Source organism: Dasypus novemcinctus, chromosome 5, assembly GCF_030445035.2.
Source record: "Dasypus novemcinctus isolate mDasNov1 chromosome 5, mDasNov1.1.hap2, whole genome shotgun sequence".
In the NCBI taxonomy this organism is placed as follows: Eukaryota; Metazoa; Chordata; class Mammalia; order Cingulata; family Dasypodidae; genus Dasypus; species Dasypus novemcinctus.
The window spans coordinates 13,797,305-13,819,773 of NC_080677.1; the positions used below are offsets into that span (position 1 = coordinate 13,797,305).

Here is a 22,469-nt window from a genome sequence, read left to right on the forward strand (position 1 = left end):
AAGCCTTCTGTCTGGCTTTTGAAATGTTAATGATCCCACCTCTTTGCTAATGGAAGGGGAAGAGTTCCAGCTGTTTACTGTTTTGATTGCTTATTTCCCCCATCAATCTCCCAGGAGGGCCCAATGATAAAGTCCTTAGGGAATATCTGGGGCTTCTCCTGGCTTCCAGAGGAAGTCTTCTTCTGAGTGGCAGAATCACAGGGAGGGTCTTCCAGCAGCCATCTTGGGGTTGCTGATGTCCACAGGCACTTCTTGCCAGGTTCCAGATTCATCTATTGATTCCCTATCTTACTAGCCTGCTTCAGCTCTATAGGGTTTGACACTTTAGAGGAGACAGTGCAAGGTTACTTTTATTCATTTCTGCATAGAGAAAATCTCTGGTTGAAAAACCAATAGTTTGAATGAAGATTAGCTCCAATGTTTCTTTACTGAGCCACTGGGGGACAAGTAAATTCACTCCAGCAGGTTTGGATAATTAAAGAACATCATTATTTTCAAAATGTGATGAGTCCATCTACGTTACTTATGGGAATATCAGCGTAGACTTTATGTTCTGGTCTGGGACTCAGATGTGAAATTTGGACTGAGGTTTAGAAGATCTACAAACACAGATAATAAATGATGTGAACAAATGGAGGAATTTGTCTAGGTGAAAAGGGAGGAGTAAAGGAAGGGCTGGAAATGAGTTTGGAGGAGTTTCAACATTTAATGTTTAAGAGGGGGGGGGGGCAGAAACAGAGTGTTTTGACCTAGAAGTCCAAGATAGAGAAAAATTACCAAAGGATTTTGTTGAAGAATCAAGTAATTTGAAGAGGCATTCAGTGAATTCATTGAGATAATGGTAGCCAACCCCTCAAAGATAGTGGATTTAAGTGGAGAAGGTGTAAACCATGTCAGGGAGCACGGAGGAGAGAACAGGAGGGACATGATGATAAACCACTAATTGCTGGTCTTTGAAAAAGGTTGGCCTCAACTGGCAAGAGTGTTGAAACACCCTGGGAAGTAAAACCCAAACCAATAAAATTTAAGTATTTTAACATAGTACTTCCATAGATACAATGTATGGAAACTGACAGTAAATGGTAACGGGGTAAGGTCAGCTCACAATTCATTGTTTGGAGAACACCTCAGAATCCAAAATACAGATGGGATACTGAGGTCAACTCAAATCTGATGCAGGCTCCTCAGAAAAGTCACTCTTTTCTCTTCTCCCAAGTTCTGAACTGTTTAGCTTTTTATAAGAGAAAATGCAACCTCTATTTGTATTCCCTTTCCAGGGAAAAACCCTGATTTCACAGATTGCAGAGTTACTGGAAGTAATCTGGGTTTCACTCAGTTAGACACATCCTGTTCACCTTGATTGGATTTACAAGACAAAAAGTTAAAATCATCCTCTAGTGCTGGAGAACAAAGAGAATAAGCCATTGAGAAGGATGGTTAAAGGTCTAATTTACAAATACTTTACACATTAGTCTTTCTAACAGGAAATATCCAAAGTCCTGGGAATCAGAAAACTGGGTATATATGGACAAAGAGCTAGAATCCCATGGAAGAAGACTGGGATTAAAAATAAGGTGACGATAAGGACATATGAAATGTTTTGATGGAAAGGAATATGACAAACATGAAACAGGTCACTGAGATGAAGCATGGAGGAGGGGAGTATTGGGGCAGAGACCACATAGTATTCCCTAAGAGATGTCAAAATGTTACCAACTCTCCTAAGATTAAATGACAAGTCTATTTTATAACTTCATTTTTGTAGGGCAACAATTATAACTTAAATACCGACCACCAAGTACTACATACGTGTTTGGGTTTTCTTAGTAAGAATTTGAATTTTTAATTGGGTGATATTGAAGGATTTCTCTTTTATTAACGTCCTAATTTTAGTGGATTTAAAATATCTGAATATACCTGCAAATATCACTAGAGAAACCCTGTGTAAGAAAGGACTTCCAAGGAAGAGGGCAGAGTAGAGAGCTACAGGACTCATTCCTCCTCCAAAAACAGCTAATGGTCAGGCAAAACTGAAACAACTGTTCTGGGATCCAGAGGCCAGAGAAGACTGTCCATATCTGAGGAACAGCAGGACAAAGAGACACAGATTGTTGTTATTTAAAAAAAAAAAAAAAAAAGAGCGTCCACCTACCATGTAGGAGGTTCAAGGGTTCGATACCCAGGGCCTCCTAGCCCGTGTGGTGAGCTGGCCCACGTGCACTGCTGCTGCGTGCAAGGAGTGCCAGCCCACGCAGGGGTGTCCCCTGCGCAAGGAGTGGCCCCCGTGCAAGGAAAGTTGCCCCGCATGAATCCACAGCCCGCCCAGGGGTGGTGCCGCACACATGGAGAGCTTATGCAGCAAGATGACAACAACAAAGAGACATAGATCCCCAGTGCTGCCTGATGAAAATACAAGTGGACACAGAATACACAGCGAATGGACACAGAGAGCAGAAAATGAGGGGGCAGGTATAAGTAAATAAACCTTAAAAAAAATGTGGATAACACCCTGCCAAAGCTGATGGCACACATCCTACCCAGTCAAGGTGAGCAGCCTAAAGTCTCAGCACAGCTGGCTTCTATGGACTGAAAGGGATGTAGATACCATCCTCCCTAAGAATAGGGGATGTCAATGACCAAAAACTGATAATAGCTTTTTTTAAAATAATTTTTTTGGGGGGAGTTACAGGGGATTGGACCCAGGATCTCATACATGGGAAGCAAGCACTCAACCACTACATCTACTCTCCGAAAAAAAATTTTTAGGAGGTATCAGGGATTGAACCCAAGATCTCATACATGGGAAGCAGGTGCTCAACCACTGAGCTAAACCTGCTACCCCATGATAACAGCTTTTGATTGGCAAATTTAGACCACTGTGCCCAAGCTCTGAAACACTATTTTAGTCTGCCGTGGACTGGGACCACTGTTTCATCTTCAATCCTATACCCACTAGGAATGTAGTTGAAGGTTTAAAGACTCACAGGCTTCTCTGAGCTCCAGGGAACATTTTGCCAAAGTGTACCATCTGCTCTTCAGGCCAGGAAAGCACAGCCTTGGTAAGCTGACCAGAGGAGCATAGGGCATCTTCCCTGACTCATACCCTGAGGCCCTTTGGAACTGGTCTGCACCCCGTTCCTGGGTCTTCCTGTTTCTAGTATGGCTTGAAATTTGTTGCTGATGTCTAGTCATCTGAATATGTTGGTGAATTGACTCTTATGGCCAACTGCTCTCTCTTGCCTATTTCTTTCAGGGCTCTTCTTTGATATTTGGTGCAACTTATTTTAAGTTTTTAAAATTTCCCAGTTTAAGTTATCAAAATTGGGCCATGGGCTCACTAATGGAGCATAGATTTTCTCCCAGGATTTTCGGTAGAGAGAGCCCTAAGAGCGTTTTTTCTCCATGCAATTTTCATACCAGTCAGGAGATGCCAGGTTAGGGGCACTTTCCACCAAGGTCTGTTTCTTTCAATCTCTGCCTTCTAGTGTTACAGGCTGGACACAGCCAAGATTCAAAGTGGGCTCTGCTGGCCGAAATTCACGGAAGAGAAGCCCTCACTATTCCACCTCTCTTTTCCTTCATAACAACTGACATGGAGGACATACATTCCCATCTCAGTTGTCTGCAGTGAGCCAGGGGTTTTATTCAGGCTTAATATCTTGGGGGTGAGTGTTCAGAGTCCCTCCCAGCCTCTTTGGGGTTTTGGCAAGTCATATTTGTGTTTCCGGTTCTTCTTCTCTCTCACCCACCTGGTAGTTCTGTAGCACTGTCGTAGTCTGCTGACCCCCAAAGCAGGTCTCTGAGCCAACTGTGGCCCTTTCTCTGTTGTTTTTTGTGAAAGAGTTGAACCCCGCCTGCCTACTGATGCTGGATTAGTCAGCCAAAGAGGTGCTAATGCAAACTACAGGAATTCTGTTGGCTTTTATAAAGGGTATTTACTTGGGGTAGTGACGGGTAAGACTCTCGAGAGGAGGGGAACCTAAGACAGGCACGGTCACCTTGACTAAAACAAAAAGGGGGAAATGGTGGAAACTGAGGTATAGTGGTCTCACAAGGAGAGACATGCTGTTGGCTACACTTGCAACCTAAAGAATGCAGCAATTAAGAGTTTTGAGCAAACAAAATGAAGCTGTTAAAGGCTGAAAGAAAAGATGAGCATATACACTTTGTAGTTAAATACAACACTTAGACTTTGTACCTTGAGAAATTTTTAAGTTCCTTAGATCTTGAGTAATGCTAATAGGTAACTGCATGTTGCTGCTTGTTCTTACGTAGACTGGGATATATAGAGAGCCCCTTGTAAACAATAAAGTATTCTGATGAGTCTTTACTCTCAGACCCCCTGATCCCAGCTCTCTCTTTGTTTCATTTTCTCTTTCTCTTTGTCTTCATTCCCAATACCCTTCGGGCCCAAATCTCCAACAGGGTAGAAACTTACAGTCACAAGGACATAAATCATAAGTTACTTCCCTCACCAAAGTGAGGGAACATGATGGCTGCCGGTCTCTGTAAGGGTTCAGCCTTCCCCTTCCTCTTAAGGCTAGGTGGTCCCAGTTTCTTCTGGTCTCAGCTGTAGGCTGGTATAAAGCTTGTCTCTCTCCCTGGGGCTCAGCTGCTCTGGTCTCTCCACAGGGTCAGCTGTGGACTATCAGGCTCTCTCTCTTCCCAGGGCATCTGCTGTGTCTATAAAGCCAGCTTTATTCCTCCCTGTTCTTCTCCTGTGTGTTTACTTCCCGTGGTTCTGGCATCAATGTTGCCCGCTTGGGTCGGGGAACTGGGACCAGGCAGAGGTAAGGACGACGGAGCAAAAGGACACTCAGTAACCACTCTGGAGACGCTGGTTCTTGACACAGGTCTGGTTTATTCAGGAAGTGCTATAGCTTTTATATGCTGTTAGCAGGCGTGTCTATAGCTGATTGGCTATCCTAATTCAGCGAGGCTGGTAGCCTCATTTGCTCTTGTTGCTGGGGGGTGAGGCAAGTACAGGGGCAGACCCGCATGCTTTCGCCTCAGGCTTCAGCACTATCTTTAGGGTGTTCCCCAAAGCATGTGCTTGCCAGAGTTTTCTCATCCGACAAAGTCCCGAGTGGCTGCGCTAGTTACATAGGTTGCTCGCCTGGCTTAGCCTCATTTCCCCCTTTCCTTTTAATTCAAGAAGCGAGGCGCAGAGCCAACATTGTATAATGGGTGGGCCAAGGTGACTGTGCCTGTCTTAGGTTGTCCTTCTCTGAGGATCTTACCCGTCATTGGCTACCAGTCAAGCTCTGTGGCAATCCTATTGATGATTTTTGTTCTGCAGTTTTTGCAGAACAGCAAGGCTGAATATATTTGCGGCTTGTGATAGGGCTTCTGCATTGCCTTCTTCTGCTTCCAGAGCACTTACTGTTGCCTGCTGAACAATTGCTAAGGCCTTAATATCTTTTTGCATTTTATACAACTGAAGCATTACACATCTGAGACAAAACACACTGATAATAAAGGCACTTCCAACTATAGCAAAGGTAACAAGGTTGGGGAGGGAGAAGAAGGAACATAACTCATTGAGAACATCAGTGAATAGAGTGGCATTTAAAGCTATTGCTCGGGTGTTGGATTTAGGGGTGCGAGGCGTTGAGCTTCGCGGCATAAATTTTTGATGTCTCCCGTTGACTAGTTGTTGAGGTGCGTGTCTCCGTGGTCATCGGGCACGCAGTCATTTGATGGGTTATTCTCCTTTGATCTGGTGCAAAGAAGAGGGATGGCTGTTGGCATCAGTTGCAGGGGGGTTGCTAGGTGTAGAGCTCATCCTTGTTGGCTGGTCCAACGAGCCGGCTGGGAACCCAGATTGGCTGTTCTGCATTCTCTGGAAAGAGGCAAGCATACCCTCTCCCTTGGGTTAATAGGGGGTGGGGCACTTCCCATTCATTGGTGAGGGGGTCCTTCCACCTAACTAGAGGCAAGGGGGTTGGGGCATCTTTAAGCCCACCCCAATGTCGGCTGGCGGGGTTATAGCCTGTATCATCGAATGAAAAATAATTTTGGGTAATTAGGACTTTGTTTAAGGTATCTCTGGGAGTGTCCTGGGGGAATTCCCCCTGTTGTTTTTTGATTTGTTGTTTGAGCATAGCGTGTGTACTTCTATGATGGCTTGACCTTGTGGATTATATGGTATATCAGTTTTGTGTGTAATGTGCTTTGTTTTGCAGAATTCCTGTAATTGCTTAGAAGAAGAGCAGGGCCCGTTATCCGTTTTTATAGTCCATGGTATGCCCATTTGATTAAAGGCCTGAAGACAGGTAGTGATAACATGTTTGGTTTTCTCCCCAGCTAGTGCAGTAGCAAAAACATATTTGGAGAAGGTGTCCACTATTACAGGAAGAAATTTTGTCTTTTCAAAGGTTGGTACATGAGTAATGTCCATTTGCCAAATGGCGTTTGGATGCAAGCCATGAGGGTTAACTCCTCGTGGCTGAAGTGGGCCCAGCGGAAGAAGAGGGCCACAGTGTTTGCATGCGTGGGTGAGGTGTCTGCATTGTTGGTGTGTTAAAGAAGGAAATAGTCAGCGTAGGGAGTGAGCAGACATGTGGAATTTTGCATGGAGTTCTCTTGCTTGATCAATATCTGTGGTTACAAGTCGGATGGCTAACGAACAGTCTGCTAGGGCATTGCCACTGGCAAGAGGACCTGGGAGTCCAGTATGGGAACGAATGTGTTGAATGTACCAGGCGTGCTTTTGCACAATGGCGTAATTGCTCGGCGGCATTCTGAATTTGCTCCCTCCCAGAGCAGATCTTTGAGTAATGCATCCGTATCCGCAGCATGGGAGACTTTTCTGTCTACTGTCTCTTTTACACGGCCATAGAAGTTAGAGAAGTCTTCATTGGGTCCTTGGATTAGCTTGGTTAGTTGAACAGGCTTCCCTTTGGGATTAATTTGTTGGAAAGCCTTTTTGGCACAGGTGCGGCAGTGATCAAAATAACTGGCAGGGCCAGCAGCTTGTACTGTAGTCAGAGACCATTGTCCCTCTCCCTTCAGCACGTCGGGAGGAATATTAATGTTATTTGTTACACTGCGCTGCCCAACTATTTCTGCCTCATCATAATATAGAGCTTTCCAGGTGAGATAGTCTCTGATAGGCAGGATGGCTCTAGCTAAGTTTTTCCAATCAGTGGGACAATTTTGTTCAGTAGAAAGATTATCTAAAAGCATTTGAACATATGGGCTGCTAAGCCCATCTTCTTGAACAGCTCTTCTAAGAGCAGAAATAGTTTTGTGCTCGTGTGGGTAACAAATATTAGGTAGCACTGGGCCGCGATTCTGATTGACAGGGAAGACTTGCAGCCATTGGCAGGGAAGAGGAAGCATATCACGGCACTGGCAAGCTTGAGTATAAAGATCAATATACGGGCCTGGCGGATTGGCATCGGAAGTGGCAATGGGGGTATAAGGTACGGCTTGTAAAATGGCTGCCGGCCAGGAAGCAGAGGTAGAAGGTAAAATGGCCACCGGCCAGGAAGTGGAGGCACAGGGAGGCGGAGGTTCTGCCGAGGTAAAGCTGATTAGCTCCTCCTCAATGGGAGGGGGAGCAGGGAGGTTGCAGTTAGGGGTTCCTGCCGCTGTTGAGCAAACAGAAGGTTTTTGCTCAGAGGAGCTACCGGCAGATGGCAGGGCAAGCAAAGGGGAAGTTTCAGAGGCTTTCATTGGTGAGGGAGGGGAAGTCTCAGAGTTGTTAAGGACTTCTTTTATTTATTTTTTAAAGATTTATTTATTTAATTCCCCCCCCTCCCCCGGTTGTCTGTTCTCTGTGTCTTGTTTCTTTGTCCACTTCTGTTGTCGTCAGCGGCACGGGAAGTGTGGGCGGCGCCATTCCTGGGCAGGCTGCACTTTCTTTCATGCTGGGCGGCTCTCCTTACGGGTGCACTCCTTGCGCGTGGCGCTCCCCTATGCGGGGGACACCCCTGCATGGCCTGGCACTCCTTGCGTGCATCAGCACTGCGCATGGGCCAGCTCCACAAGGATCAAGGAGGCCCGGGGTTTGAACCGCGGACCTCCCATGTGGCAGACGGACGCCCTAACCACTGGGCCAAGTCCATTTCCCAAGGACTTCTTTTAGAGATGGGTCTAGGGACTGAGGGTTAGGCAGCTCATAAGGAGGTGCCGGGACAGAAGGAGCAGCAGCCATGACCATAAGGGGGACTGGGGGAGGCTCTTCTAACAGGGCACCAGTAAGGCAAGCATGGATAGCTAAGAGAGCAGGAATGAGACCGAGAGGAAAGGTTTTTCCTTCATGAACTTCTGCTGAATGCACGCGCTTAAGCAGTTTTGCCCAAGTGGCGGGATCCTACAAAGCAGTAGTAGAAAGCCAGGGGTTAAAGCACACAACAAGATCCCAATATTGGTTTAGGTCTTTTTCAGAGATTTTTACATGCCTACTTGCCAAGAGAGCATGCAGGGCATGCGCCTGGGGGCCTTTTCAGTTGAGGAAAGATTACCCATGGCAAGGGTCACTTACCGACTATAGACGAGACAGCCGCGGGGTGGCTCACTGTAGGATTACTGCAGGGTCCCTTTTCGGGTGCCAGTTGTTGCCCGCTTGGGTCGGGGAACTGGGACCAGGCAGAGGTAAGGATGACGGAGCAAAAGAACACTCAGTAACCACTCCGGAAACGCTGGTTCTTGACACAGGTCTGGTTTATTCAGGAAGTGCTATAGCTTTTATATGCTGTTAGCAGGCGTGTCTAAAGCTGATTGGCTATGATAATTCAGCAAGGCTGGTAGGCTCGTTTGCTCTTGTTGCTGGGGGGTGAGGCAAGTACAGGGGCAGACCCGCATGCTTTCGCCTCAGGCTTCAGCACCATCTTTAGGGTGTTCCCCAAAGCATGTGCTTGCCAGAGTTTTCTCATCCGACAATGTGCTGAGCGGCGGCGCTAGTTACATGGGCTACTCGCCTGGCTTAGCCCCACATCAAAATTCCAACTCTCTCTTCTGTGGTATCGTATTCTCTTTAAGTCCCCGCCCCCTTGGTCCTACTGATGTAACAAATCAAAGCCTTCATCATAATTTAATCAAGTGAAACCTCTGAATTTAATACAATCTAATATACCCAGAGGAACAGACCAGTTTACACACACAGTCCAATATCTATTTTTGGAATTCGTAAACAATGCCAAACTGCCACAGATACCATCTTCCAGCAACTCAACATTGAATGTTAATGGCTTGAGCTGTCCAATCAAAAGACACAAACTGATAGAATGGACAAAAAAAAAATTACTGTCTAATATGCTGTGTATAAGAGACACATCTCAGCCATAAGGACACAACCAGGTTAACAGTGAAAGTTTAGAAAAAGATATGCCATGCAAAAAGTAACCTATAATGAGTTGAAGTAGTGATACTAATATTGGGAAAAATAGATTTTAAATGCAAAACTGTTATAAGGGATAAGGAAGGTCAATATATATTAATAAAAGGAGCAATTCACCAAGAAGAAATAACTATACTAAATATTTATGCACCTAAGCCAAGTGCCTCAAGATACATGAGGTACACACTGATAAAACTGAAGGAAGAAATAGATTCTCTAAAATAATACTTGAAGACTTCAATGTACCATTGTCAGTACTGGACAGAACAACTGGAAAAAACAAATGAAAAGAGAGCTTGAATAATATGATACATGAACTAGACCTAACAGACATCTATAGAGCACTGTACCCCAAAACAGCAGGATACACATACTTTTCAAGCATTCATGGATCCTTTTCCAGGTAGACCAAACATCAGGTCACAAGACAAGATTCAATAAACTTTGGAAGTGTGAAATTATACAAAACACTCTGAATATAACAGAATGAAGCTGGAAATCAATAATGGATGGAAAAGGAAAATTCATAAATACATGGAGAGTAAACAACACACTCTTAAACAATCGGTAGGTCAAAGAAGAAATTGCAAGAGAATTCAGAAAATATCTTGAGATGAATGAAAATGAGAACACAACATATTAAGACCTTTGGGATACTGCAAAGGCAGTGTTGAGAGAAATGTATAGCCCTGAAAGCTACATTAAAAAAGAAGAGCAACCTAAAATTCAAGATCTAACTGTACACCTGGAGGAAGCAGAAAAAGAACAGTAAACTAATCCCAAACCAAGCTGAAGGAAATAAATAGTAAAGATCTGAGCAGAAATGAATGAATTTGAGAACAAAAAAACAAAAAATAGAAAATAAACAAAACCAAAATTTGGTTCTTTTTGGAGATAAAATCAACAAATTCTTAGCTAGACTGACAAAGAAAAAAAGAGATGACACAAATTTTAAAAACCAGAAATAAGATGGGTGACACTACCAGTGACCTCAGAGAAATAAGAGAGGCCATCAGACCATACTATAAACAACTGTATGCCAAAAAACTAGACAACGTTGACGAAACCGATTACTAGAAACACACATATATTAGTCAGGGTTCTCTAGAAACAATCAACAGGAGATATCTGTCAATAGTAAGAGATTTTATCAGAGTCTATCATGTGACTGTGGGGATATACAAGTCCAGGTTCCACAGGCAGGCTGCAACCAGGGGCTCTGATGAAAGTACAGTGAAGGTTCTTGATGAGATCTGGGAGACACTAGTTGTCCAAAGAGGAGCTGGGAAATTCTCTCTCAATGGTGGAATCACTTCCCCCTTCTAAGGCATTCAACTGATTGGATAAAGCATCACTCACTGCTGATGGCCATCTCCCTGATTGATGTAACTGTAATCAGCTATCTCTGATTTACCACTGCAGTGAAGTCAATGGTGACTGAAGTCCATAAATGCCCTTGTAACTAAAATTAGCCCAGTGCTTGTGTGACCAAACAACTGGGCACAATTAACCTGGTGACACATTAGCCTAACCATCACAACATGAAACAACTACTCTGACCCTAGAAGAAATAAAAGACCTCAACGAACTATTCATATGTGAAGAAATTGAAACAGCCATTGAAAACCTCCCAAAGATGAAAAGCCCATGACCAGATGGCTTCACAGTTAATTCTACCAGTCATTCTAAGGCAATCTTATACTAATATTGCTGAAATTCTTCCAAAAAGTTGAACAGGAAAAAGTGCTACCAAACTCATTCTATGAAGCCAACATCACCTTAATATCAAAACCAGATAATATACTATAACAAAAAGAAAATTATAGACCAATTTCTATAATGAATATAGATGTAAAAATCCTCAACAAAATACTTGCATACCAAATCCAAAAACACACTGAAAGAATTATACATCACAATCAAGTGGGTTTTACCCCTGGTTTGCAAGGGTGGTTCAACACAAGAAAATCAATTAGTGTAATACACCACATTGACAAAATGAAGAAGAAAAATCACAGGATCCTCTCGATTGATGCAGAAAATTCACTGGAAAAATACAGAACCCTTTCTTAATAAAAAAACACTCCAAAATATAAAAACAGAAGGAAGCTTTCTCAATATGATAAAGTGCATATATGAAAAATCTACAGCTAACATTGTACTCAATTCACTGAAAGCTTTCCCACTGAGATCAGGAATAAGACAAGGATGACCACTGTCACCATTATTATTCAATATTGTGCCAGAAATTACAGTTAGAGCAATTAAGCTATACAAAGAAATAAAAGGTACTCAGATAGGAAAGGAAGAAGTAAAACGTAACTATTTGTTGACATGAGCCTACATCTGGAAAATCCTGAACAATCCACAACGAAGCTACTAGAATTAATAAACGAGTTCAGCAAAGTGGTGGGATACAAGGTTAATATGCAAAAATCAAAAGCAGTTATATATACTACTAATGTGCAATCTGAGGAGGAAATCAGAAAAGAATTCCATTTAAAATACTAACTAAAACAATCAAATATTTAGGAATAACCTTAACCAAGGATATAAAGAACCTGTATTCAGAAAACTAGAAAACATTGCTAAAAGAAACCAAAGAAGACTTAAATAAATGGACAGAAATTCTGTATTCATGAATTGGAAGACTAAATATCATTAAGATGTTAATTCTACTCAAATTGATTTACAGATTCAATGCAATATCCCAAAATTCCAAAAGCCTTTGTTTTTCATAAATGGAAAGACCAATTATCAAATTTGAAAGGGTAAAGGGTCCCAAATAGACAAAAATGTCTTAAAGGAAAAAAAAAAGAATGAAGCTGGAGGACTCTCACTTCCTGACTTTAAAACATTTTACTTACCTACAATGGTAAAAATAGCATGGTACTGTTGTAGAACTTGAGAGAGGTTCAATTATTTGCGTATAGAGAGGCCAGGACTCAGGAATGATTTTGAGAAGGAAAAATGGTTTATTGATGGCCGGCCTGACTCAGGAGCTTCCTGTTGCAAACCCGAGCCCTGAACAAGACTCCTGAGTCCCTTTTATACAGGAAGAAAGGCCAGTTCTCAATAGGCTTGAATTAGCATATATCTTCCACATCTTAGGTAAGACCCCAGCATGGACTTCACACATTCCAGATAAGCCTCTAGCCCATTTGGTCTGCATTTTCCCTGTATATTTAAAGTATATAGACTTTGCATTGTTAAACCGTTTCCCGGGACTGGAGTCGCTGCCATGGTTACCAAGGGCAGGACTGCAGCCTCTTATCGTCCCACACCCACAAGTCACAGACAGCTTAGATTATGTACTAAGAGACAAAGAGGCTCCCACCCATAGCCCACATCAGTACTGGCATAAAAACAGACACATTGGAACTTCCCTAGAAGTTACAGGGAAAAACTTCTTGATTTCTGCCTGGTAACACCCTAAGCAGAAGAACCGGTTAGGGTCTCCCGGACTTCTTATGCACAGAAACTGGTGGATAATAAATGGCTGTTGTTTACATTTGGGATATAAATTGCTTTGTGGCAAAGTAAATAAATAAATTAAATTAATATAAGCTACTTAAAAGCTACTTATAATAAAATTAATATAAGCTGAGTGTAACTCATCAAAATTAGGAAGTATCTTCATATGTGTATATCCTACTTTCTATTCATACTTATATGTTTTATCAGAGAAGTTGTGGGTTTACAGAACATTATGCATGAAATACAGGATTCCCATATACCTTCCTAATAGTAACAGCTTGCATTACGTGGTACATTTGTTACAACTGATGAAAGAACATCTTTATAATTTTACTATGAAGTATAGTACATGGTTTAACTTAGGATTCACTTTTTATATAATGCAGTTCCATTTTTTTTTTAGTTTGTTGTAAAACCATATATACAGCCTAACATTTCCACTTTTAACCATATTTGGATATTTTAGTGTCTTTGAAGACATTTGCAATGTTGTGCTACCATCATTCCATCTATTACCAAAATGTTATAATCAATCCAAATAGAAACTCTGTACTTTTCAAGAATTAACAATCATTTCCTACTCCCAACCTGTCCCTTGGTAATGTATTCTCCAGATTCTGACTCTCTAAGTTTGCTTTCTAATAATTTCAGCTCAGTGAGATTAGAGAATACATGTCCTTTTGTGTCTGGCTTACTTCACTCACCATGATGTCTTCAAGGTTCATCCATATTGCCACATTTATCAAATCTGATTGATCTTAATGGCCTTAATCATAATTATTATTATTTTTTTTAGAGTAGTTGTGAATTTAAAGAATTATCATGCATAACATAGAATTTCCATGCACCACCCTAATATTAATATCTTGCATTAATGCATTTGTTACAATTGATAAAAACACATTTTTATAATTGTACTATTAAATAGAGTGCATGGTTTACCTAGCTGGTCAGATTCTATACATCAATTCTAATATTCCATAAGAGATAAACAGTCAAAAGATATAGTCCCAAAAAAATCAGTCTGACAAATACTACTAGAAAGAGGTATTTTATAAAATCTGACATAAGGTTTTCTGGTAAGATGTGCCCATGATTAGCATCATCACACCACAAGGAACTTTCCTGAGTGGACTTTTTTGTACTGGCACTGCATCTTGCCTACTGCCACCATATCATCCCATGCACAGGCAGAATACCGACCACCCATCCACCAGCTTCTCACCACACTCTGAGCTGGCAGCATCACCTTAGAACCTACCTCTCTCCCCCTGTTCCAACCCCCATACACCACACTATCTTCCCCATCTGTACCTACACAACCTTCCCATCTGCACCTACCACACCACCTTCCCCATCTGCACCTACCACACCACCTTCCCCATCTGCACCTACACTACCTTCCCCATCTGCACCTACACCACCACCTTCCCCATCTGCACCTACACCACCACCTTCCCCATCTGCACCTACCACACCACCTTCCCCATTGCACCTACACTACCTTCCCCATCTGTACCTACACTACCTTCCGCATCTGTACTTACAATACCTTCTCCATCTGTACCTACTCCAATGCCTCCCAACACCCCTCCTCCCCTCCTTCCCAGGGCCAACTTGATTTTACCTCCTGTAACCACACCTTCTGGGTGGCCCCCCAGCTGGTCAAACACTGAGGTATGCTGATTGCCTCCCCTCAGGTTTGGGGGCCAGACGTCTACCTGACCCAGTACCCATCAACGCCACAATGCTCACAGGCACCAAAGACCACCTTAACAGTTGGCGGCCTAGGGGAGGAACAGGCAGTATTTGAACACTGCCCAGTGCCACTGGGGATGCCGTGCTAGCTCTAGAAACTCTATGCTCCTAAAACCAACTTAAGCTGACCACGACACCCCACCAAAGAGGCCGTAGGCCTATCATAAACTAGACCCCCATGGCCTGGGAGGAGAAACCAACCTTGTCAGGGACACACAGAGCGGCATCCTGTTTTGTAGCCCAGGGCCCTGCAGGTGTTTGTCAGCTGACTGCTAGCAGGTTAACCAGAGAGCTGGTACTGAACGCTCTGAAGAGGGCTCCGGTTCACTGGTTCACCAGTAACCAATCTCACATTTGCTGCTACTTTAAACGATCAAGACAGAATTTTCTTTCTCTGTGGAGACAAGGCCACCTCTCCTCGCCTCCTCTTTGACGGACTTTTGCTCACGAGCATACATCACCCCTCTATCTACTATGGTCCTGAAAACCTCACCATGCAGTAATGAAAGGCCAGTGTCTCTTCCCATCGCCCTCCTGCCTGTCCTAGGCGTCACCACTGCCGTGGGAGCTGGGGTTGGCAGTTTATACCAAACCCAGCAGGTCTACACTGCCGCTCCACGGAGTTACCCAAGAGCCATGCCTTAGAAGCCCTCAGACGGCAAACAGGCTCTCTTGCTGCTGTGGAGCTGCAAAGTCGCAGAGCACTAAACATGCTAACGGCAGCACAGGAAGGACCCTGCCTTTTCTCAAGGAACATCATTTCTATGTATTATAAATCACTCCGGAATAGTCCTAGACAGCATTCGAAACCTCAAGATGAAGCCCACCAACTTCAGGACACAGCCTCTGGGGGCACCTGCCTTTCTCACTCCTGTGCTCCAGTATGTCACGGCTGGCCCCCTTTTTGGGCCACTTACCATCTTCTTTATCCTTTTAGTGGGGCCATTTATCTTCAAAATTCAAACTAAATTTATTTCTTCCAGAATCAACATCTTCCAGAACAAGATATTAGTCAAGCTGGGATTTCATCAGTTCCAACCATTTTTCCTCAATCCCAATAACTCCAAACAGGCCTCCCCATTGGTCTCAGATAACCCTTAAGTAAAGGTCTCATCATTAGTCCCATGAGAGCTAACACATGGGGCAACCAATCAGGACAACAAAGAGCTGGGGTTTTCCCCCCAACATTAGGAAAGGGGAGGGGAGAACGATGGTTTAATAAAAGCAGCCCCTCAAACCAAATTCTTTCTCTTTGCCAGGAGGAGCAGGCATACACATCTTGGGTATGGGTTCCTGTTCTTTTCTCTCATTTCTCAATAAACACTTTTTATTGGCCTAACTAAACTGGGATATTCTTACATTCTTTAGAGGACATAGCCAAGAACCTAGTGGAATCCAGCATCTTCTGACTTCAATATCATGAATGGGAAGAAATAGTTAAGCACTACAAATCAAGAATATGGATTTTAAAGTAAGACTACTGTCTCTAGAAAAAGTTTAAATTTAGCAAAAGACAGCTTTAATTGAGAACACAAACCTAATATAACGTAATTTTCAGTTCACATAAAAAAGCCAAGGAATATAAATGAAAATTATTTAAGGAGGAAAATAAGAGCAACAATAAGGAATTTTTAATTTTCCACATTTTAAGACGTTAAAAATCCCACTTCCCCTTTTCAAGAAGTCAATACCATTCCTAATATTGCTTTTTCAAAGTAAAAACTAGTGATGGATCACACATTTTCAGAGTTAATAGAAGATGCTTTGCTTAATATGCTTAATGTCATTCCCTAAGGCCTAAATCAGAATTAAATACTTTTGATGTTGAGTACTCTAAAAACTCCTTTTGTTTATTAAAACTTGCCATTAAAAATATTCTATAGTTAGGTTTTCTTTTGGGAGGGAAATGTACTTCAAATTTGTAAAAAAAAAAACAAAAACAACAAACTGATCTGCATTTGTATTTAATACTCATTCATTAAACAAGTATTTGCCGCACACCTGCTGGGATGGGGGCTCTTTGCCCTCTTGGAGCCATATTTCAATGAATCATACCTTCAAAAAACAAAGCCAACTTTCAAACCTGAAATAGTTAGGGTAGTATCACAAATTCTCTATCAAAGTTAGAAATATTGTGTTACTTTGAAAATCATCACTAATGAACTTTGCAAGACATTGTTCAATACATGCTACAACTATTGCAGTTACGATAGTTTATGTATGCATTAATGGAAAACAAATAATTTGTAAGGCAATAAACAGTCTTCAATGCCCCATAACTAGAGGCTCCCATAACTAGAGGCTCTCGAATTATGGCACTGCAAATGGAAAGAAGAGTTACTGACCGTAACTCTTATAAACCAAACTACAAAAATCTTGTGCGATGCATGCAGCAAGTTTTTCCAATAACGTTATCAAGACATCTTAAACTATCACATCGGATTTTTTTCAAACTTGATTTATATTTTGTGGAAGAAAATCCAATTCAACACGTGACAATAGTTTCCACCAGTATAAGGGTAAGGCCACTTTTGGAAAACAGGAATAGAACTACATTAAGAAATAGGAGTTGCAAGTGCCTTCAGATAAATAAATACCTTAGGGCTGCCGCCAAGGAGAGTGCCAATAAATACGTTAGGGCGACCTCCAAGGAGAGTGCCAATAATTACCTTAGGGCTGCCGCCAAGGAGAGTGCCAATAAAATAACATGGGACTGCTCACAAGAAGAGGCTTTTCAAAAAGAAAAAAATAGATACGCTATCTTCACTTAAACGCAGTGTTCCGCTTCTGTGCCTGCTTGCTTGTTTAATAGTAAACGCCCCCCTTCCTAAAGCTATAAAACCACCCCTTCCCTGAGAATCGGGGGCTGCTCTCTCTGATGTGATGAAGTAGTCACCGAGCGGCTAATGAAGCTCTCAATTAGAACTCTATTCAAAGTCTGAGTCTGGTCAATATCGCTGGTCTATAACACCAGTAACAGTATTTTATTAATAAAGCACCAGTGGTCAAGCCGCCCCCCCCCCCCGTCCCCCAATCCATTCTGGTAACTAGGATGGGGCCCTACACAAGGCCAGCACCTGGAATGATTTGAGAGGCAACTGGAGAGCTTTAAGGCGGCAGACAGCTTCCTTCCGGGTTTGGGGAGCTTTTCACACGTAAACGTATCCTCTGGTGGAAGCCCAGAATGAATGACCTGGAGAGGGGGGCCTAGGGTGGCGGACTGGAGGGCAAAGCTGGATTACTAGTGGACTGAGGAAGAGCAAATATCCTCTCTCTCATCCAACTTTTTCGGGGTTACGTTGGGTCATAGAGCTGTAAGAGGGTTATGGGCACGACTCCAAAGGAAAAGAAGCCACCCCGTTTACTAACCCCGTTTCCCAGGCGTGCGAATCCCGGCGGAGAGGGTGAACGCTCTCCAACTCCGCTCCCGGGGATCAGAACCCAAGCGCCGCCGGCGGCCAGAGCAACCGGAGGCCCGAGGCCCCGCTCCGCCCAGCGCCCGGGACCCTCCCGCTTCCCGCCCCCGCCCCCGCCCCCGCACGCCAGCGGCGCCGCGTCCTAAGCCCGGTGCTGGCTCCGGCGCCGCGGGGCCCAGGGCGGGCCGGGCGCAGCGAGCAGGAGCCTCGGGACCTCCAGGGGTGACGTTAGCGGACCCCGCGCCCAAGGGGCCGGAGCGGACCAGGGCGGGCGCTGGGAGGCGGGTGGGGTCCGCGCCCGGGGCCACCGCCGCGACCTCGCCCGGGATCCCTGGCTTGTCGGCTCAGACCCCGCCGCCCGGGAGCTCGGGCAGGAAGCACCCCCGCCCGCCCAAAGCCTTCAATCTCCCGCGGTGGGAGACACAGCCCCGGCCCGCTGCCCGCGCACCCCTCACCTCCCGGGCGAAGGCGCTGGCGGCGTCCATGTTGGCGCGGCGGCCGCTGCGGGCCCGCGGAGGAGCGGGGCGGGGGGACCCGCGGGGCCTGGGGAACCGGCGGGGCCTGGAGAGCGCGGAGGCGGCGAGCGGCGGGGCTGGGGCTGGGGCAGGGGCTGGGACCGGGGCTGGGGCGGAAGAGGCTGCGGCCCAGGCGGGGCGGGCGGGCGGCGGGCGCAGAGGCGGAGGAGTGGCGGCCCCCTCTCAGTCCCGGTCGGAGGGTGCCGGGAAGGAGGCGGCGGCGCTGGCTCCAACATGTCGGTTTGGCGGTGGCGGCTGCGCATTGCATTTCGCTGACTCTGGCCCGCGCGCCCTCATGCATTGGCTCACAGGGCCCGACGGGCAGCAGGTGGGTCTCTCCCTGATGAAGTTTGCAAACCAATCTTCCGCAAACGCCCTGCTTATAGGGGTAGAGTGAACCCAGGGCCACGCCGAAAGAGAGTCTAGCATCGACCGCTCAGGTGGCCGTGGGGAGACCCTTGGACTCAGGGGGGCTTGGTGTGAACAAGGCCCTGGATGCCCTGCAGACCCCCTTCACAAGCTGCATCTCTCTCTTATGTCAGGCAGGAGGGATGGATGTCCAGCCCTAGTAGCCTGTACCTTCTGTTCCAGCGCAGTTTCTACCTTCCAGCTAAAACTCTGGAAAGCTAAGAGCCTTCGCTGTGTAGGATTTTAGGCCTGAGATCAGCTCTTTCTTGAACGACCAAGGCTGGAGGAAGCTCTCTCTGGACTCCTGCCTTTCTTCCCCACCGCTGAGAGGGAAGTGCGTCGTCTCTCAGGGCCTCATAGTTTTAAATGCAATCAAATTAGTTCCTGATTATGATATGGGCTGTGTGTTTATTCAAGAATAACTTGGGCTAATGTGTGTAACCTCACAAAACTTAACATTCCAGCATAAGCTATGTGTGCATGCGAACGAGTACTGCAGCCCTGCCTCCTATAACCACGCCACCCAGTCCAGCATACCTAGTTCCCAGAAAGTTCCCAAGCCCGAGAAACCAAAACCTAACTGTTCAAGCCAAATGCTTCTGACTCCATACTGCCATACTCTCTGTACTAAAGCAACCTACAAGACTGGTGCAGGGCTCAGTTTTTTGACAGGACTCTGCAGAGGGCCCAGTTGTAATAAATCTTCCTTCTCAGAGAATTCCCACACCCTAGTCTTCAATACACTATCACCGACTTCTCTAATTTACATCTCTGGAGGCTCGTCTGGGATCACTGCGAAGGCCAGGGACTGCAGCATTTGGTTGCCCCTCCAGATGCCTCTGGGGAAGCTGGGAGGGCCCAGGCGAACCCGAGCCCAGGGCGCCCCTGGATACCTTTAGTCCAGAAAGAGGTTGTGGACTCTGATGGAGCCCTCCCAGAAGAAACCCGAGACACCGAATGGTTTAAAGGGTAACCCTGAGAAGGGAACAGAAAAGCTCTGCATGCCAGAGAGGTAAGTCCCCTGGGGGCATAGTGTAAGAAAAGCCTAACCAAATGTTAGAAGGGGGGCCTGATCATCCCCTGAGAGGACCCTTGTACTTCCAGGAAGCTGGAGGGGAAGCCGTCTTTTCCAGGTGTGAAAAGAATAAAAGCAGGTGGCTGTGCAATTAACTGTGGAGACCACAGGGCTAGAGCAGAGTCCTAATCCGCAGTTCTGTGGCTACCTCATCTGGTCACGAGCAGTGAAGGCACCCTCCAGGGCTCTTCATCCAAGTAGGGGTTTATACCGACCTGCTATTTGGTTCTGGTTAACTGCAAGTCCAAAGTTTGGCGGTGGTGAGGGAGGTTTTGCGGGTTGAAGTCCCACTCCCTTGTCAATACCCCAGTGCTTCCCACTGGGATACATCCTGAAAAATTGGTCTGGATTTGGAGGGTCTTGGTTACAGAAAAGTGGATTGGCTTTTGTAACGAAGGTTGGTCTGAATATGAGTTGAGCGGTGGAAAAGTTTGGCCAGAAATAGTCTTTGTTCTGGTGCTGGATTGCAATTGAGCTTGTTCTGTGGATGACAAGGGTGGGCGAGGGGTCCTGTTGGAGGCTCCCCCCCTCACAATCCCCTTCCCATAGCTTACATGTCTGAGAATAGGACACTTCCCCAAGGTTGTGAATTAATACTATGTGAGTCCCTTTGGCTACAGTTGAAAAATCTTAAAAGCAATAAAAATAAAAAATGTGAAATGATGGAAAGCTTGAAAAACAACCATACTAAAAGAGTAAGAATTATGAGTCAAATTAATGAACTTTATATTTCTGTCTGTGTGCTGTGGCTCTTTAGTGTTTGTCCGTTTGTTTGGTGCCAGTGTATGTTTTCATGCCTCTGGATGGTGGTATTGAACTGTGTGAAATGGTGAACTTTGCTTAGGCTGGAACTCTGGGACGCCGGGTCAGTCAACTAAAAGCATGTCTCTTCATTCTTCCTAGAATGATAAGCGTGGCTTCTGGCATACCAGCGGGCTCCCCATTAGAGTCTCCTCAGGAATTGGGAAGTTCTGCCTGCTGCTGTTCTGCATGGCCACAGAGCAGCCTCTGTATAAAAACCTGAATTCCAGTTAAGCCAGTGTAAAAGAAACAAAGCAACAGATAGATCTGAGGCCCAGAAACCTCATATCTTGTCTCCTTAAAAAAAAAAAAGAAAATAAACCTCAAATTTCCGTTAGTGTTAACTCGGTTGTGCCTATAAAAGGTGTAAATAGTGATCAAGATAAAAATAGCTCATATGCCATCAATTAAAATTAAAATGAAACAGTTCCTAGAAATGCTAAAGGTATAGAATTTTCTCCTGTTTTAATCTGTGCTTAACTCTGTGTTCAGCTTTAAAATCTGCATTTAACTTTGTGAGTTTGCTTATGCCTAGAAAATCAGATTTGAAATTCACCTGTTAAAAATTTAATAACAGTGAAAGGTAACCTAAAAATGAAAGTTTAAATGTCAATACTGTCTTGATAATGAATTTAATGCATAAATCACAAGTAAAATTTATTTAATTGCTGGGAAAAAAAACAAACAGAAACTTCACAAAGTTGTTACTAATGAAATTGATTTAATTGCTTAGTTAATAACTAAAGTGCCCAGATTGATTTTAAGTGAAAACTTTCTAAAAACTAAAAGTTAAACTCATTATATAAATGCCTTTATATATAAAACAGCAGAAAGAAAAGAACTGAATTTGTTATAGCAGAGTGGCTGTAGCCTAGATTTTGAGTGTTATAGTGGTAATCTTAAACTAATTTACCTTTCTTTATGGCTTCTTCAAGTCTATCTTGTGCTCACTATAGTAATGGTAATTATAACTTAAACTTACCTTTAATTATGGTTACTTTATAACTAGCCTGACCCTTAAACTTCAGCTATTGTAATGGTAATTCTAAACTGAGTTTGTGTTTGTTTATGGTACTGCAAGTCTGGCCCCACCCTTTCCCCCTGATTATGGTTATTTCTTAACAACTTTTGTCCCTATGACTCAGGAAAAGCATATTTGAGGCATCACTGTCTCCTCTTCTACTGGTATTAATAACCCTGCTTTCCCTCACGACTCCAAGTGTGGACTAAATTGCTGCCTGGTAGAATTCTTAACCCTTGAGGTTAAACATCCACTCTCCAGTCCAGTAGCCTCTGTATTTCTGAGGACTGGGAAGTAAAACAAACCTGCCTTGAGTGTCAGGGTTCCTAAAAGTAGCAATCCATGAGAGAAACGAGTTCCTCCGAGGCGTTAATAGTCTTAGTGAATTCATATGTAATTAGTCTTGCTCATCCAGAGTCTGCTGAAATCATGGTAAAATATAAAGTTCTGAGGAAAAAGAAACTTGTATTAGAGCATTTGGAACATTTTGGTTATAAGCCATTAATTAAAAAACGAAATTATTGTGTAAAATTGCATGGTCATAGTGCAAATTAGAAAAAGCCTTCTGAAAAATCATTCAAATGTTGTTTTACAGTTAAACTTGTTTTGTAAAAGAATGAAAGTTTTAAGTAACTAAGTTGTGTTTCTGTGT

At 44.1% G+C, this 22,469-nt stretch overlaps 1 protein-coding gene and 1 long non-coding RNA gene across 3 annotated transcripts in view; one reads left to right on the forward strand and one right to left on the reverse strand.

Moving 5' to 3' along the window:
- Positions 1-18,756, reverse strand: part of LOC101425975 (zinc finger protein 596-like) — a 32,416-nt gene extending 13,660 nt beyond the window's left edge. Inside the window, exon 1 of one of the 2 annotated variants that reach the window (XM_004461114.4) lies at positions 18,453-18,756. The gene's annotated coding sequence lies outside the window, so the exon portion shown is untranslated. The remainder of the gene's footprint in view (positions 1-18,452) is intronic. The other variant, XM_004461115.5, reaches the window with a different exon arrangement.
- Positions 18,757-18,898: 142 nt separating this feature from the next.
- On the forward strand, positions 18,899-21,140 carry LOC105746358 (uncharacterized). The gene is made up of 2 exons (XR_001118761.4): positions 18,899-19,932; positions 20,899-21,140. It is a non-coding gene; the product is annotated as an uncharacterized lncRNA (long non-coding RNA).
- The last annotated feature ends 1,329 nt before the right edge of the window (positions 21,141-22,469 follow it).